General features: G+C 50.5%; 1 protein-coding gene across 1 annotated transcript in view; it reads left to right on the top strand.

The window, feature by feature from the left end:
• PSME3IP1 (proteasome activator subunit 3 interacting protein 1) overlaps positions 1 to 17,966 on the top strand; it is a 348,568-nt gene that overhangs the window by 13,801 nt on the left and 316,801 nt on the right. The window lies entirely within an intron of this gene.

The raw sequence follows: 17,966 nt of genomic DNA, 5'->3' as shown, positions 1-17,966 counted from the left end.
GCTGTTTTCTCTCCCAAACAGGAAGTGGGCCCCAGAAAAGGCTGAAAGCGCTGCCCTTTGACCCCCGGGAGCCAGGAGCCAGGCGCTCACAGACAGCAGCCCTGAGAGCTGTCCCCCCAGGCAGCCAGGCGGACCTGCCATTCCCAGACACAGAGCAGACCGTCCAGCCCGACAGGCTCCCCCAGACTCCCCGGCACCTCTGGAGAGATAGCGTGGAGCAGTGGCCCCATTACAGCCCCTGTCTGCAGGCGGGGCCGCTCCTGAGAACCTCAGAAAGGAGAGGGTCTGGCCTCCCACCTCCCATGTACAAGGGAGCCGGGAAGTCTTGGGAGGGAAGCGCAGCCACAGACACAGGGCTGGAAGGTTCTCTGGCCCTGGAATTTGTGCTGCCTCTGAACAAGGGCTTGCTCAGAGCCCTTGCATCCTGGGGGTCATGGCAGCAACATCTACCAAACAGAAGCATCAACTTGGCTCACATCATGCTTGAAAAACGATATTTAAAGCATTGCTGATGTTAATAATGGGAAGTTTCCTCATAAAAAGTGTGGATTTCCCCCTCTTGAGACCTCAGCAGGTCAGACCACACTGGGCTCACACTCCTGCATGGCCGCAGCGGTGGAGGTGAGAGGTAGGTGCTCCCTGGAGGGGCACACAGGCACCCACGAACCACAGTCCCCACCACCCCCAGCAGCCTCACCTGCACCCTCCTCGCCTCTGTCACCACCTGGTCCCCAGAAGCAGGCACGTGTCCTGCTCCTGGCCTCGTCCCTTCTTTCTTTGAACAAGTGAGGAAAGTGAGTGACCAAGTTGGGGTGGTGGCTGAAGACTGTGAGGCACAGCCAGGCCAAGTTCACATGTCACTCTCCCTCTCAGAACTCCTGCAGGCTCCTTGTCACCATGGGCAGGAGTGCCAAGGGCTGTTAACGTGTATTGAGCCACACCGTGTGATTCACGACCCTGTGAGGCAGGGCGTCCCAGCGTCATCTCACTTTACACCAAGGATGCAGGGACTCAGAGGGAGCAAGTCACTGTCCCAAAGCCAGGGGGCTTCCCTAGTGGCTCAGTGGTAAAGCATCCACCTGCCAATGCGGTAGACATGAGTTTGATCCCTGGTCTGGGAGGATTCCACATGCCATGGAGCAACTAAACCCATGCACCACAACCATCGAGCCCACACTGGAGAGCCCAGGAACTGCAACTGCTGCGCCCACATGTCGCAACTACTGAAGCTCATGTGCCCTGGAGCCCGTGCTCTGCATCAAGAGAAGCCCCAGCAATGAGAAGCCTGCGCAGCAACAAAGAGCAGCCCTTGCTCGCTGCAACCAGAGAAAATCTCATGCAGCAATGAAGACCCAGCACAGCCAAAAAATTAAAAATTTTAGAAATTATTGAAAAAAAGGAACCAGGTAAGGAACAGATCATACAAAGCATGCTCTCAGACCACATACACACACAAAAGAGGAACTATCCCAAAGCCACACAGCTACTTAGTGGTGACCCTGGCATTCCTGGTCAGGCAGTCTGAGGCTAGAGCCCACACTCCTGATGATGACCCCCTTCCCAACCCCTCCAAGGCCAGGCCCCACGTGGTACAGCCCCTGCTCTCTGCAGCCCCACCCCACTCCACAGACCCTGCAGCTCCAGCAATGTTGAACCCCCTTCCTGCCATTCAGATTTGCCCCTTCCCCTTCAAAGTCCAACCAGCCTCTCAAAGCTCAGTCTACTTGGTTCATTTGGGCTGTGTATTTGCTTCTTCCGCCCCACCAGATGCTCCTGGAGGGCAGAGAAACGTTCCAGCAGTCAGCACAGTGCCCTGGGCCTAGTGAGCATCTTGAAAAGAGGCAAAGAAGGAAGGGTTGATGGCTGGATGAATGAGATGGTAGAAGGTTGAAGCCAGAACCACCACCACCACCACTCCCTCCACCCCCACTCCCCACTCTGACTCCAGCTTCATTGCAATACTTGCAGGACCGGTCCTAGATGACTTTCTACTGGTCAGCTGAGAAGTCTCCCAGTCACTGAAAGCTGCAGCAACCTGGGGGCGGCAGTGCCAGGGCCTCTTCTCACAGACCTGGAGTGCCCGGACAAGCTGCAGAACCTGATAGGCCAGACACTGCCCTGCCCGTCCCCTCCTCCCCCTGCAGCGTGAGGCTGGGGGCCCTGGCATCTGTCCTCCCCTTGCTCTGCAGTCAAGTTTGTGTTGCCCCAACCAGGCAGCCTCTAGGGGTCCCTGCCTTAAGATTTATGCCCAGGAGTGAGTCCCCACCTCCCAGTCCTCCAGGCAAGCTTGAGTTCTGGATCCCGCTGCTTTCTGTTTGGCTGTGTGCCTTCTGGCCAACTCCTGCCCCTCTCTGGGCTTTCGTTTCCTTATCTGTGAAAGGCAGACAGTAGCAGCTGGATTCTCCCAACAGAAGATGGCTTCACTGTTGGTGTTATTTTTCTGGCTCTCCTTATGCTCTCCATCCCCTCCAGAGACCCTAGCTCCTGGTTGGCCTGGGGGCCCACCAGCCATCCTGGCACCCCTCTGGGACAGTGGGTGCTGAGCCGGAGACAGAGGCAGCGCCCAGGAACCAGCTGCAGCTCTCAGCCCGCTCCCTGCCTCCCCCACCACCACTCAACTCCTCTGTCTACTAATTGTAGGGTTGCAAGCAGCCAGCTGCGTCCCAGGCCCCAGGCGGGTGCCTCCCAATGGATCAAGGGCTCCCTGGAAAGCCTCCCAGCTCTCCACCAGCCCCACAGACCCAGCTGCACAGGGGTGGTCTCCATGGTGCTCAGACTCCCCTCTCCTGCTCTGGGAGGGGGCCAGGAGGGGTGTAAACATGAAGCCTTTCTCAGCCTTTCTCATTTCCCAGGCTCCCCCGACGTCAGAGAGGCACATCCTGGGCCCTCCGCCCCCACTCACGAACTAGCCATGGGGTTCAGTGAGTGGGAGGGAATTTGCTGCCAATGCAGGAGACGGGGGTTCAATCCCTGACCTGGTAAGATCCCACATGCCGCGGAGCAACTAAGCCCCTGCTCTACAACTGCTGAGCCTGTGCTCTAGAGCCCAGGAGCCACGACTTCTAAGCCCACAACTAGAGAAAAGCCGGAGCAGCAATGAAGACCCAGCACAGCCAAAAATAAATAAATAGAATTATTTTTTTAAAAAAAGAACTAGCCATGGCTCTCCACTGCTGGACAGATAAAGTCTTGCTCCACATGCTGACCTGTGGGTGGGGGAGGTTCAGACATGCCCTTAAGTACATTCCCCAGCGGCCTCGGTCTCACGGCCCTGTTGCTCCAGGATAAAGTCCTGACTGGCCCCTCTTTCCTGCCCCCACTGGCTTCCACAGCGTCCTCTCCGTATCTGCCCCAAGGCTGGAGTGCCGATGGCACAGTCAGTCAGGCTGACAGCTCCTCAATGACCGCAGCGGTCTGCTCGCACTGGGACCTTAAGCTCTGAAGGCCGGGGCCCCGCCCGTGGAAATCTCCTTCTCCCACCCGCCTCCCCCAGGAAAGGAGGGTGAGTATCATTCGAAGCACAAGCATCACCTCCAGAAGTGGACAATGGCAAGATGAGGAAACCGAGGCCCAGAGAGGGAAGGAACCAGCCAGTAAATCACAGAGCCAGGATTCGAATCCAGACAGCTCCAAAGACCAGGTATTCTCAGCTAACAGCCCTCAGCCCAGATCTGGGCCCAGTTCAAAACAGAGGCTCTGTGCATGTTTGGGGGCAGAGGGCAGGGGGCAGAGTGTAAGATAATAATGGTGTGACCACTGTCACCAAACCCTCTTCCCTTTCGATCACTCAAGACTCTTTCTCCTCCAGCACCTGACTTGATGACTTGATGCTCTAACTTAGGCCAATCAGATTTGGGGACCTCTTTACACAGATGAGTTAAACTGAGGTCCAGAGAGCCAAGTGGTGTATGCAAGGGCACCCGGCAACTCTGTCCTTGGAATCACCAGGTTATTGTGATAGGGTCATAATCCTTCCCTGGTGGCTCAGCTGGTAAAGGATCCGCCTGCAATGTCGGAGACCTAGGTTCGATCCCTGAGTTGGGAAGATCCCCTGGAGAAGGGAAAGGCTACCCTCTCCAGTATGCTGGCCTGGAGAATTTCATGGACTATACAGTCCACAGGGTTGCAAAGAGTCTGACATAACTGAGTGACTTTCACACATTAACCTCCGTTATAATAAGAAAGCAGTCAAGGGGCTTCCTTGGTGGCTCAGTGGTAAAGAATCCACCTGCTAATGTAGAAGACACGGGTTCAGTCCCTGGTCTGGGAAGATCCCACATGTGGGGCAACTAAGCCCGGGCATTGCAACTACTGAGCCCTCACATCTAGAGCCTGTGTTCCACAACAAGAGAAGCCACCACAGTGAGAAGCCCGAGCAGCACAATAAAGAATAGCCCCTACTCCCGGCAAATACAGAAGAGGCTACACAGCAATGAAGACCCAGCACAGCCAAAAATGAACAAATAAAATAATTTTTAAAAAAAAGAAAGCAGTCAATGAGATGTGGATTCACCTATACCGCTAACTAAGCACCACCTACCTGAGCCTCAGTTTCCACGTATGTCATATGGGGTGCTGTAGGAGTTAGAAAGGACACTTGTCAAGCCCCAGCATGGGCTTTGGGATCCAGCGGTATTGCTGTTTGTCCACCTTTGTCCAAGGACTCCCACCACCGTATCTGTGTGGGAGACCAGTTGTCCGGGCAGGAAGAGTGAGTGCATTTGTGCACACTGGGGTGGGAATCTCTGTCCAAGACCCATCCCTGCCTTTCTGCACCACCCCACCCAGCCACACTCGGTTGTCTCTGCTGTCCATCGCATCTCAGAAACCTCCACCTGGTCACTCACCCAGTTGCCCAGTTGCCCAAGGTATCTTAATTCCAGGATGGAATGGGTTTTGAGCAGTAGCGCTGAGAGAACAAAGCACCTTTGTCTGCTCTTGGACCACCACCCACACCAACCCACTCCCTGGGTCGATAAGCTGGAGTTAGGAGTGTAACAAAATTCCTTGGGAAGTTGTCTGGTGGGAGTCCCTTATCAGATAAAATTAATCTGATCGCCCAGTCCCCAAGGGGTAAACTGAGGGAGCTATCAAGCTAAGGGGAAGGGTTAGAAAAAAGCCACACCAAGCATTCTGCCTCTATTACCTCTTTCAATGCTCCTGACAGCCCAGTGAGGGGACCACTGGTATCATCTCACCTTACAGGTGAGGAAAACCGAGGTTGAGACCCCTGGCGGCTTCCTGAATCCAGGCCACCGCTGCCTAGCAAGGATGCCACTTACCACTGTGCCAGTGGCTCCTGGTGTACTTTAAATATAGCTCAGGCCCCTTCCCTGGCTTCCAGGGCCTCTGCAAGTCAGGATGGTATCTGTCTGCCCAGCTTCCTCTACCACCCTCTCCCCCTCACTCACTATTCTAGCCCACACCAGCCTCCTTTCTACTCCTCCAAAACCCCAAGTTCATGCCTGCCCCGGGGCCTCCAGGCGTGCTCTTCCTTCTGCCTTAACATCCTCCCCTGGCTTCACTAGCTACACAGATAGTCCCTCTCCTGTGCCCATTAACCTCCTTCTCAGCCCCATGACATTGATTTTTCCAGATGGCTTCTCCTTCTGTAATTACTGATGTACTCACCTGGCTGGTGCTGACTTGCTAGCCTGTGAGTTCCCTAAGGGCTAGGATCTGGTTCTTATGAGTCACTTTGGTCCCCCGCCCCCAGCACCTATGCCTGCCACAGAGCAGGAGCTCATTGAGCCTTTGGTGAATGAATGAATGAGTGAATGGGTGAACAAATGAATGAATGACCATCCATGCTCCCTCCCAGGCCCCTGCTCTGGGCTCCCCAAGGCCAGTCCCAGAGGTTCAGGTCGGTCAAAAGCAGCAAAGAGATGAAGTTATAAACCAGGGCTGGCAAATGAGCTGTGCAAAGTTTTTTTAGAGGAAACTCAGAGATGCAGTGCTATTAAAAATTGATATTTCAATGAGATAATCCCTCTCTTAGGCTTTTAATTGATTGTCTAAAAAGCCTTCCTCTGTTGTTGTGCTTCTTTATTTGCAGGGACCATTAATTTTTTTATGGACGATCAAACCCGGATACAGTGGAAGGGCCACCACATGGCTGATTCAGAAACAGTAACCAAGGTACCAGGGACACACATCTGGAGGTCAACCGGGAGAGGCAACGTGGCCATGGAGCTGGCCTTAGTTCTGGATCTGTGGCAGGGGTAGGGGGGAGAGGAAGCTCCTGCATGTCTGGGACACAGAAACACACACACACACACACATACACACCTGCCCAGGTCCCCAGGCCCAGTAGACAGGCTAAGGGGAGGGAAATGGAACCAGAGGTGAGGACTCCAAGGGCATGGGCAATGGCTATGAGGGGAAGCCTTGCTCCAGGAGTTGGGACCCTTAGTGGGTGGCCAGTTCCCCACCATTCCAGGCCTCTGTTCCCCCATCTGTCCTTTGCAGGACAAGTAAGAGCAGGTGAGTGGAAGTTGGAACCTCTCACTTCTGCTGCTTAATATCTCTGGGCCTCTGTTTCCTCATCTGTCCAGTACAGGTGTTGCTGGCACCTGGTTTGAGGTAGGGACACTGAGGAAGGGCCGCTGGTGCTCACATTGTTGTTAATATCTCTCTCTTAAAAAAAATTTTTTTAATTATTTTTATTATGCCAGGTCTTAGTTGCTGCACACAGAGTCTTTAGTTGCAGCATGTGGGATCTAGTTCCCTGACCAGGGATCGAACCTGGGACCCCTGCATTGGGAGCACAGAGTCTTAGCTGCTGGACCACCAGGGCAGTCCCTGTTGTTAATCTCAGTATCCTTCTCCTGGCCCTCAAATCCATGCCCTTTATCCCTGAGGGTGACCTTGCCCACCTCCTTCCTCCTCCCCCTGGGATGGCTTTGAATCAGCCTCCCTGCTCTGCTGCAAGGCTTGAGGCTGCAGAGGTGTTCTGTGCATGCCTGTCTACCAGGCCTCTGGCCGCGTCTGCTTCTCTCCGGACCCCATCCATCCACTCCCTCAGCCTGACAGGCAACCTCAATGAAGTCCCAGGGGATCCCCAGCTGGAGCAGCCACAAGCCAAGGCTGGGCTGGGCTGGGCTGGCCCCTGGCCCTTTCTTAACTGCCCTGCCCACAAGACGGCCTCCCTCCTTCCTCTCTGCTGCTCCATTCCCCTGGCACCTCTTCTGGAAAAGAGAGGCTGGCCACGTAGGGTCAGATTCCTGGACATGTGGCCAGTGCAGTCACACAAGGCTCCGCACTCTGAAGGACCCCATGCTTGGTTTAATGCTCTGTTGTCACTGTCTTGAAATTACTCATAATTTTGCAAGGAGTCCCACATTTTCATTTTACACCAGGCCCCAAAGTTATGTAGCCAGTGTTGCTGTCAAGGCTCGGATCTGCTTCAGGAAATAGCCAGAGGGTGGGTCCTCAGGGACCCTAGAGCCCCTGCCTCTAGCCATCCCCAGCACCCCCACATCTTCCCCTCCCCACTTTCCCTAGATCCTCCAGCTCAGTGGCTCCCATCTCCTCACTGCAGGGGTTCTGAGTAGGGAATGACTTCTCCAGCCATCTCTCTGGGAGAGGACTCTTGGGAGGGGTCTTGGCAGAAAGCAAAGTCTTCCTCAAATCCTTATGTTCCGCCCTGCCACCCCCACCAGACTGGTACCACTTTTAAGTGGAAGTGCAGAGGCCACAGGACAGATGAGACACAAATTCATTTCAACGATCTGTGGAATTCATAATAGCCTTCACTCAATATGGTCTTCTTTTTTCCCCAGGCAGCGGAAATTAAAGGTACAACTGCTTTGACCTTCTAGGCGTCGGTGAGGTTTCCTCCAGCAATGTGCATCCTCAGATGGTCAAAGCGTAGAAATTCCCACAGAGCAAATGCTGGCCAAATGCTGCTAAAACAAAGACAGGTCATTTTTTAGAAACCTCGCTTAAGGAAGGCTGTAAGTATGTGTAATATAGAGAAGCATGGGTACAGATATTTAGCCACAGAGCACTCATTGTGGCATTGTTTACAAAAGCAAAAATAGAGACAACTAAACAGCCGGACGGTCAGGGGCTGGGGAAGTAAATGATAGTCCTTTTCTCCAGGGGCATGCTAGACAGTCAGCAAGGAGACGCTTGTTAAAGAAGAGGGAGCGAGTGAAAAATCAGATTTGAAGACCCTGATGCTGGGAAAGATTGAGGGCAGGAGGAGAAGAGGATGACAGAGGTTAGGTAGCATCACGGACTCAGTGGGCGTGAATCTAAGCAAACTCCGGGAGATGATGAAGGACAGGAAAGCCTGGCATGCTGCAGTCCTTGGGGTCGAAAAGAGTCGGACACGACTGAGCGACTGAACAACAACAAGAGCGAAACACACTGCAGTCCTGGTTTTCTCTCTGTTTGTGTAGAAGAATCAAACCCACAACGTTAGTGCTGTTGTTTTCCTTTTCTATCCCTGATTCTCCTGGCTCCTGGTGGCCAATCACCAAGGAATCAGATTATCCCGGACTTTCTGAGGATGTCTTGCCACCACCTCTCTTATTACCCAAGCTAGACCACCTTTCTCCTGTATAACTTGCCTTCACTTTCTGTCCTGCTCCCCACAATTCCTTTGACTCGCCCCCATGGCTTCTCTATAGGGCAATCAGAACTTTTCCAAAATGAAAATTGGATCCTATCCTGTTCTCTGTTTAAAACTTTTGACTATCTCCTTGTTACTCTTGTTTTTGAGGAACCTCAATACTGTTTTCCAGATGTGTGTGTACTAAGTTGCTTCAGTCGTGTCTAACTCTTTTTGACCCCATGGACTGCAGGCTCCTCTGTCCATGGAATTTTCCAGGCAAGAGTACTGGAGAGGGTTACCATGCCCTTCTCCAGGGGACCTTCCTAACCCAGGGATCAAACCCAGGTCACCTGCATTGAAGGCAGATTCTTTACCACTAGCACCACCTGGGAAGCCCCATTTTCCATAGTAACTATATCATCTTACACTCCTGCCAATGATGTACAAGGTTTTTTTTTTTTCTTCACATCCTTGCCGATACTTGTTTTCTTTTGACTCTTAATAACGGTTGTTCTTTTTTTTTTAATTAATTTTTGACCGCACCCTATAGCGTGTGGGATCTTAGTTCTCCCACCAGGGATCGAACCCACACCCCTGGCATTGAAAGGCAGAGTCTTAACCACTGGACCATCAGGGAAGTCTTTCCCCACTACTCTTAAAATGGAGACCAAACCCTTGAACTGGCCATCAAGACTCTGCACACAGCCAGCCTCATTGAGCAGCATGTGTCCCCATCTCCCTGGGCGTTCCAGCCACCCGGGCATCCTCCCACGCACCTAGACAGGGCAGGTTCTCTTCTGCCACAGGGCCTTTGCACATGCCATTCCCCCAGCTTAGAACACTCTGCCATCCCTCTCCACCTAGAGAACTCACCCTTTTGCTTCTACCTTCAGAATCGCTTCATCTGTTAAAAGCCTCCCCAGGCAGGTCAGGAGCTCACCACAGGTTTTCCAGCACCCTATAGTCCCTTCCTCTCCCACTCTCTCCTCGTATCTTGTACCTGCAACTATGGAATTCTTAGATCAATGCCTACCACTTAAAAAAAGAAAATCACTTCATTTGGTTGCACCTGGTCTTGGTTGTGACATGCGGGATTCTTTAGTTGCAGCACATAACTCTTAGTTGCAGAGTGCAGGCTCTAATTCTCCAAGCAGGGATTGAACTCAGGCCCCCTGCGTTGGAAGTGCAGAGTCTCAGCCACTGGACCACCAAGGAAGTCCCAGCCCCTGTCACTTTTCCTAGACTATGAACTCCTCAGAGGCAGGCTGTTCTTGTTGACCACGGTGTCCCCATTGCCCAGCGCCTGGCACAGAGTTAAGTGCTCAGATGTTTGTTGAATGAATCAGTGAATCAGTGAGGGAGGGGAAGCTGGGCTGAGCCTGCAGCCTCCTTTTACTGCTGGCTGGCATGCCTGTCCAGGGTATAGCATGTCAGTCCTGAGAGTAGCATATGACATGTGTGCTCAGGAAGGCAGCCCAGAGAGAGAGCTGTCTTGGAGAGGGCCTCGCACTGGGAGGTGGGGCTGGAATGTCATCTTCCTAAAAGCGGCTCTCCACATCCATCGGAAATGGCCCCTAGCCCAGTCTCCTTGGGAGGAAGCAGAGGGAGCAGGGGGGCCCCATCTCCTTCCTCTCCACCCCTCCTGGCTTGTCCCCTTTGATGTGAAGGTTCCTGGGGAGGCTGGTTTGTGTCACTGACCAGCGGGGGGAGGGAGACCATTCAGGGAGACCGTTCAGGGCCTTGTCTTGAGTGGCAAACTGGCCCAGACCTCAGTGTTCCGGCCAGCGGAGGGGCCCGGGACTCTTACAGATGCCAGCCACTCACCAAGAACATCTGAAAAGAACTCACCTATCTGATGGCTGCCGTGAGGTTGCCTGAGGTTCTGGGGCCTCCTCCCAGCTCCGGATTCCTTCTCCTCTGGCTCTGCCTTTGGCTCTGTCAAACCTGCCCTTTTCCCAGGAGCAGAACTGGGGGTGTGGGAGGAGTGAAGATTTTGCTAGAGGTTTCCCAGGAAACCAGCATGGACAAGGATCCCCATCCTTCTAGGTTATGTCAAGGCCCCAAGACCCAGAGACTACACGGTGTCTCGTTCAAGTCCTGCCATGGCCATGTCATCTTAGACAAATTCATTTGGGTCTCAGTTATTCTACCTGTGAAATGGGGACTACGATATCTACTCAGGATTGTTGCAGTGAGGTTCAACAAGCTCCCGGTGTGGACTCACACCACCGCGGCAAGTAGAATGATGGCAGTGACACCCCGCAAAATACCCCTAACCGCCTGGGATCATGCTACACAGAAGCGAGTCTCAGTTCGTTGTTTTTTTTTTTTATCCTCTGCCAGTTTCAAGAAGGAGGTCTCAGACAGGTGGTAGCATGGGTTAGCACTTCTCTAACACTTGCTAAACTCCTTTAACAAAAGCCTTGGAGCGAGCTTTCCAGGCAGGTGAGGTTAGCCAGCACACATTGAATGCATTTATTTTATTTTCCAGGTATTTCATTTATGTAGTTTGCTCTTGAAGCAAAGAGAAAATTGTGAGGTGATTGAAAGAAAGGCATTGAGCAAATAATAGCACAGGAGACACTTGAATCTGGGAAAAATCACAAAGTGGCTGGAGTGGCTGGGGTTTGGGAAATACTGTTCTAGCAGGGTGAAAGCACTTTAGGTGAAAATGCTTCAAAAACTCTCAAGTGATATACAAACAAGGGGTGTGGGCGAGGGACCAGAAGAGTCAACACCAGAGAAGGGCTTTGAGTTTCCTGGGAGTAAATCTCAGGCCTGAGTATATTATTCCTGATTCAGAAACAGGAGCGTGTGGCCCTCCTCCACTCTGTACACCAAGCACCGAGAAAGATGTTTCCACTGATGTGATTTTATCTAGCTCTCATTATTCCCATTTCCGGGGGAGGAAATTGAGGCTCCAAATCATGAAGGGTCTTGCAGCACAGCTAGGAGCTCCCATGCTTCCCAGTCTCTGTCCTGAGTGAGGATTTTCAAGTACTGGCTCCCAGTGGCATGCTTGGGTGAGGTCCTGAAGTCTGGGCTGCACCCAGGAGGCAATATATACCTGGTGTGTGTTTAGTCACTCAGTCATATCCGACTCTTTTGCAGGTCCATGGACTGTAGCCCACCAGGCTCCTCTGTCCATGGGGTTCTCCAGGCAAGAATACTGGAATGGGTTTCCATTTCCTGCTCCAGGGGATCTTCCCAACCCGGGAATCCAACTGCATCTCCTGTGTGGTTGTCCAGAGGCAGCCTGAGGGTGCCAGGCCATGCTCTTGCTGTCCTCTTTCCTGGGAAAGCGGGCCCCCGCCCTTGGCCCACCTATCCAGCTCTCCCTGGCTGCTCTCTGCTGTCTCCAGCGAACCCCTGGGGCAGAGGAAGACGCACCCTCCCCATGCACTGTCTCTGTTTCTGAGCCTCACCTGCTCCTCCTGCTTCACTCTTGATTCAGTGAGTGGCCTGCGTGCCTGGCCCTCATCCCCACCCCTGTGTGTGTCCAATGTGGGGTCCTCATCCCCACCCCTGTGTGTGTCCAATGTGGGGTCACATGGCTTTGGATCAACCTCTTGGGGCTTCAAATAACCCTGTTCTCTTCAAATGTTGGGAGATTCAGGGAAATGCAAAATTCAGTCTATGGCTCAAAATAGGGCTTTCCTGTGGCCAAAAACTTGGGCCCTATAGAAAATTTAGGAAAAAATTTCTACCCCTGTAGAAAATTTAGGAAACAGGCAAAAAGAAAGAAAGAAATGCTGTGGATTACTAACCAGCCCGTTTGAGGTACACCCCACAGGCAGGGTCCTCTTCCAGGAACTCCGAATATATTTCCTCACAGCTCATCGTCCCCACTTTACAGATGATAAAACAGAGGCACAGAGAGGCTAGGTAAGTTGCCCAATTGGTGAAACCAGGGCTTGAACCAGGTGGTTTCGTTCTGGAGCCTACGTGCTTAAGACACTGCCCTTGTCTGCCTGGAGCCCTCCTGTCTTTAGGAGGACAGCCTCTCGGATGGGCCAGAGGGAAGTGGAGGAACAAAGCTAAATTCACACAGCCGACTCCTTGTCCCTTATTCATGGTTTCCGTTTGCCCAGACACCACATCCTTACTGGAGGTACTGACTGCTGGTCTTCATCATTCCCTCATTCCCTCCCAGCTGAGACGTCTGGAGGGGAGCTGGGGCAGGGGTGTGGGGGTGGGGTGTGTTAAGGAAGGCAAGAGGAATGCTGGTGCCTGTGCTTGGACCCTGGGCACACAGGTGTTGCTATCACAGCTCTTGGACTTAACCATTTGCTGCCCAGAGAATGCCCAGCTTTTACTCCATCACACTCCATTGCCACTGTTTGGGATCGCATCCCTCCCCCTAGACAAATCAGTCATGAGCCTGTGCCCAGAGCAACTGAAAGCCTGGAGTGTGCTCAAGTGAGAAGCAAAGCCAGTCTACCCACCTACAAAGTGTGTTGGCTATAGAAAGAAAATGTAAGAAAATAAAATCGGCCTGCCCAGTGGGGCTGAGTGGCGCCACTGCTCAGCAGGCTTGAGCCTCAAGGACTTGATAAAGCAAATACAGCCGGAGACCAGGAGACTCCCCCAACCCCATCTTGGGCCTCTCAGGCCCAGCATCAATGCTGGATTAAAACTGGGGCTGGGAACCCCGGCCATGAGCTGGAGAGCCAAACCCACCTGGCACCATCCTCATTTAACCTCCTCTAGCTGGTGCTGGAAGATGGAGGGGCCATTCACCTGTAAATTGGGGGGCATTCTTTGTCCCACCCATGATTTTAAAAGGAGAGTGGTGGGATTTCTCTGGTGGTCCAGTGGCTAAGACTCTGTGCTCCCAATGCAGGGGGCCTAGGTTCAATTCCCGGTAGGGGAACTAGATCCCACATGCTGCAACTAAGACCTGGCGCAGCCAAATAAATAAATAAAATGAGGGTGCTGAGGTTCTGGGAGGGGAGATAATTTGCCAGTGGCCTCACAGACAGACATCTCCAGTCTCCACTGAAGGTTTTCCTGGTAATCCACAGCACCCTAACCTCCCCTGTGCTGTACTATTCTTAGTTGCTCAGTTGTGTCCGACTCTTTGCAACCCTGTGGACTGTAGCCCACCAGGCTCCTCTGTCCATGGGATTACCCAGGCAAGAATACTGGAGTTGGTTGCCATGCCCTCCTCCAGGGGATCTTCCCCACCCAGGGATCAAGCCCAGGTCTCCCGAATTGCAAGTGGATTCTTTCCCATCTAAGCCATGAGGGAAGCCCAAGAATACTAGAGTAGGTAGCCTACCACTTCTCCAGAGGAGCATCCTGACCCAGGAATTGAACCGGGGTCTCCTGCATTGCAGGTGAATTCTTTGCCAGCTGGGCTACCAGGAAAGCCCGAACTTCCCCTATCCCCAATTATACTCGGAAGTTGAATGAAGACATACTGTGGGCAACCTCTGAGTTCAAATTTGGAAACTGACTCTTAGGAAGACTTTTCAGAGTAGTGTTTTATGCATACTTGATTTTCGGTAGCACATGAATGAAATAGTTCCATGCTTTAGATATAGTGTATATGTATGTATAAAATATGTTATATTGTGGGGGGAGTGTATGTGTATGAAATCACATAATATGTACTCCTTAATTCTGGTTTCATTTATTTTCACTCAATGTAATTATTTTGCAATTCATCCATGTTGTTGCATATAGAATATTTCTTTGTTTTAATTGTTGTTGTATTTCACTGTATGTATTTATCTGCACAATTAGTAAAAAATGCAAACTAACATACAGTAAAAGAAATCAAAGCAATGATCGTCCACGGACTGATGAGGGTGGGGGAGGAGTAAAGGAGACACGAGAGGGAAGGAGGAAACTATGGAAGGATGAGGAGGTTCATTATCAAGGTTGTACTGATAGGTGTACTTACATAAACCCTTGCCACACTGTACATTTTTAAAATAATTGTATTACTTATTTATTTTGGGCTGTGCTGGGTCTTCTTTGCTGCACGGGCTTTTCTCTCCTTGTGGCAAGCAGGCCTACCATCTAGTTGCCGTGTGTGGGCTTTTTACTGCGGTGGCTTCTCTTGTTGCAGAGCACAGGCTCTAGGTCACAGGCTCAACAGTTGTGGCACAAGGGCTTGGTTGCTCCGTGTGGCATGTGGGATCTTCCCCAACCAGGGATCTAAGCTGTGTCTCCTGCATTGGGAGGCAGACTCCTATCCACTGAACCACCAAGGAAACCCCACACTCTACATTTTAAATATGGATTAGAAGACTCAACATAGTAAAAATGTCAGTTCTCCTCAAACTGATCAAATTTGAAGGTAATTTCTATCAGAGTCCTAGCAAGATTTTCTGTAGCTATAGACAAGATTGAGCTTCCCTGGTGGCTCAGATAGTAAAGAATCTGCCTGCCAATGCAGGAGAGCCAGGTTCAATCTCTGGGTCAGGAAGATTCCCTGGAGAAGGGAATAACTACCCACTCCAGTATTCTTGCCTGGGAAATCCCATGAACAGAGAAGCCTACGGGGCTACACAGTCCATGGGGTCACAAAGAGTTGGACATGATTGAGCAACTAACGCTTTCACTTTCATAGATAAGATTATTCTAAAATATGTAAAGGCAAAGGAGATAAAATAGCTAAAACAGTTTTCAAAAAGAATAAAGTGAGAGGACTCAGTTTACCTGATTCTCAAGACTTATTGCGTAGCTTCAGTAATCAAGCCTTTGTGCTATTAGCCAAGAAATAGACACATAAATCAACAGAACAGAACAGAAAACTCACAATGGATCCAACTGATTTTTTATAAAGTTGTAAAAAGAATTCAATGGCATAAAGAGAAGGAAACTTTTCAACAAATGGTACTGGAACAACTGGACATCCATGGGTCAAAGGGGGTGGGGAAACACAACATCAACCCAAGTCTCATATGTTCTACAAAATTTAACTCAAAGTGGATCACAGACTTAAAGGTAAAACATAAAATGATCTAACTTTTAGAGTAAAACACAGGAAAAAGTCTTTATGATCAAGGGCTAAGCGAAAAGTTCTTAGACTTGGCACTGAAAGCACAATTTATAAAAGGAAAAACCGATAATTTGGACATCACTGAAATTAAATTTCACTTTGTGAAACCGTTTTAAGTGGATGAAAAGACAAGCTACAGACTGGGAGAAAATACTTGTAGACCACATATTTACAAATATGTGGACAAGGACTAGTATCTAGAATATATAAAGAACTCTCAGAACTCAACATTAAAAAAGCAAATTTTCAGATTAGAACATGGGCGAAAGACATGAAGATTTCACTGAAGAAGATACACAGATGGCAGATAAGCACATGAACATATTTTCAACATTAGTCAGTAGAGAAATGCAAATTAAAACCACAACGAGATATCCCTATACACTTATCAGAATGACTTGAAAAGAAAAAGAGTGATAACAACAAATGGTGGCAAGGATGTGAAGAGATGAGGTCACCAAATTATACATTGCCAGTGGGGATGCAAAATGGTACAGCCTCTGGAAAGCAGTGCAGCAATTTAACCTAAACATACAATTGCCATAAGACCCAGAAGTTGTGCTCCTAGGCATTCGTCCCAGAGCAGTAAAGATTTATATTCACACAAAAACCTATACATGAATGATTATAGCAGCTTTATTCATCACAGTCAAAAACTGGACCAGACATCCTTCAATGGGTGTGCAAACAAACAAATGGCAACACATCCATGCCATGGAATATTATTTGGCAATGAAAAAGACAAACTATTAATACAGGAAACAGCTTGGATGGTTCCCCAAAGAATTACACTGAGTTAAAAAATAAAAATAAAAAAGCCAGTCCCCAAAGATTACATACTTACAATTCTGATTTTACAACATTCTGGAAAGGACAAAAGTACAGAAATAGAGAACAGATTAGTGGCTGCCAGGGTTAGAGGGGGTAAGGTGGGAAGGGAAGTGGGTTTGGCTGTAAAAGCCCAGCAGGGAGGATCTTGTGTGATGGAAATGTTCTGTACCTTGATCATGCTAGTTGTGATACTGTTCTCAGTTGTGCAAGATATCATGAAGCTAGGTAAAGGCACATGGATTCTCTCCATAACTTATAACTGCATGTGAATCTTCAAATATCTCAAAATAAAAAAGTTTAATTAAAAAAATTAGGTGACAGTACTGCAGACAGAGAGTGCATCGGGGAAAAATTAAGAGAATGAGAGAAGGAAGAAGTTTGAGAAACCCTACTCTAGAAAAGATGCTTTTTTATTATGAAAACTCTCTTGGTGGTTATTGTTGGCCAAAACTCCTCCAAAGGTTTTTTGTTGTTTAGTCGCTCAGCTGTGTTTGACTCTTGTGACCCCATGGACTCCTCCAGTCTCCTCTATGCATGGGATTTCCCAGGCAAGAATACTGGAGTGGGTTGCCATTTCCTTCTCCAGGGGATCTTCCCAACCCAGGGGTCGAACCCACATCTCTTGCATTGCCAGGTTCTTAACCACTGAGCCACCAGGGAAGACCCCTCCAAAGGTTACTGGTGGTAAAAAGAGTTTGCTGTGATGAATCAAGTGCTGGAAGCTTTACGAGCTGTGGTTTGAAGCAAAGCAGGTGGGGTCAAGTTTGAAAGAATCATAGGGAGGTCAGGAGGTCAAGACCCAGGCCAGCTTAGCTGGCAAGGACAAGATGAACGTGGTCCCCTCCTCCCCCTGGCAGCGTGGGACTGGTTAGCTCAGGACCAGGGTGGAGGCTGCTAGGAGCCCTTGAGGCTCCCTTGGTGGCCACTGGCATGAGAGTGGCCACCCTAGGAAGTATTCAGGGGAAGGCAAGCAGCCCCCTAAGAAGTCCTGTGGGCCAGATTTAGACTGAGGCCCAGTGATTAGAAGGCAAGGGCATGGGATCCATGAGTGCATGCTGTGGTTCTTGGACCCTTGGTGCCTTGGGCTCTCCGCTCAGAGAAAACCTGGTCAAAGGTTAGACTGGGAAGCATTTTCATGTTTAAGGATTTCAGCTGTTCAGGTGTGGCCTCTTGTTTTGTTTCGTGTACTTGGTGTAAAGCAGTGTTTAACGTGCATCAGAGTCACCTAGGGGCTTGTTAAAACGCAGATTTCTGGGCACTAAGCCTAGAGATCCTGATTTCACAGGTCTGGGCTGGGGTAGGGAATTTGCTTTTCTAACAAGTTTCAAAGTGATACTGATGCTGACCCTTCACTCTGCAAACCACTGGTGTTAAAGGGTGCAGACCAGAAAACCAGAGGGGTGACAGAGTCCCACCCCTGGGGAGGCCCTAGGCGACCTCTGCATGCTTGCCTGGCACAGCTTATGCAAGCCTGCGGTTTGTGATTCCAACCGGGCAGTAATTAGACTGACGAGCTGTGAGGTGAGTGCTGGGGGGGGCGGTGATGGTGGGCCATGGGATTTA

Source organism: Bubalus kerabau, chromosome 17, assembly GCF_029407905.1.
Source record: "Bubalus kerabau isolate K-KA32 ecotype Philippines breed swamp buffalo chromosome 17, PCC_UOA_SB_1v2, whole genome shotgun sequence".
Taxonomy (NCBI): Eukaryota; Metazoa; Chordata; class Mammalia; order Artiodactyla; family Bovidae; genus Bubalus; species Bubalus kerabau.
This window is presented reverse-complemented; position numbering and strand designations above follow the sequence as displayed.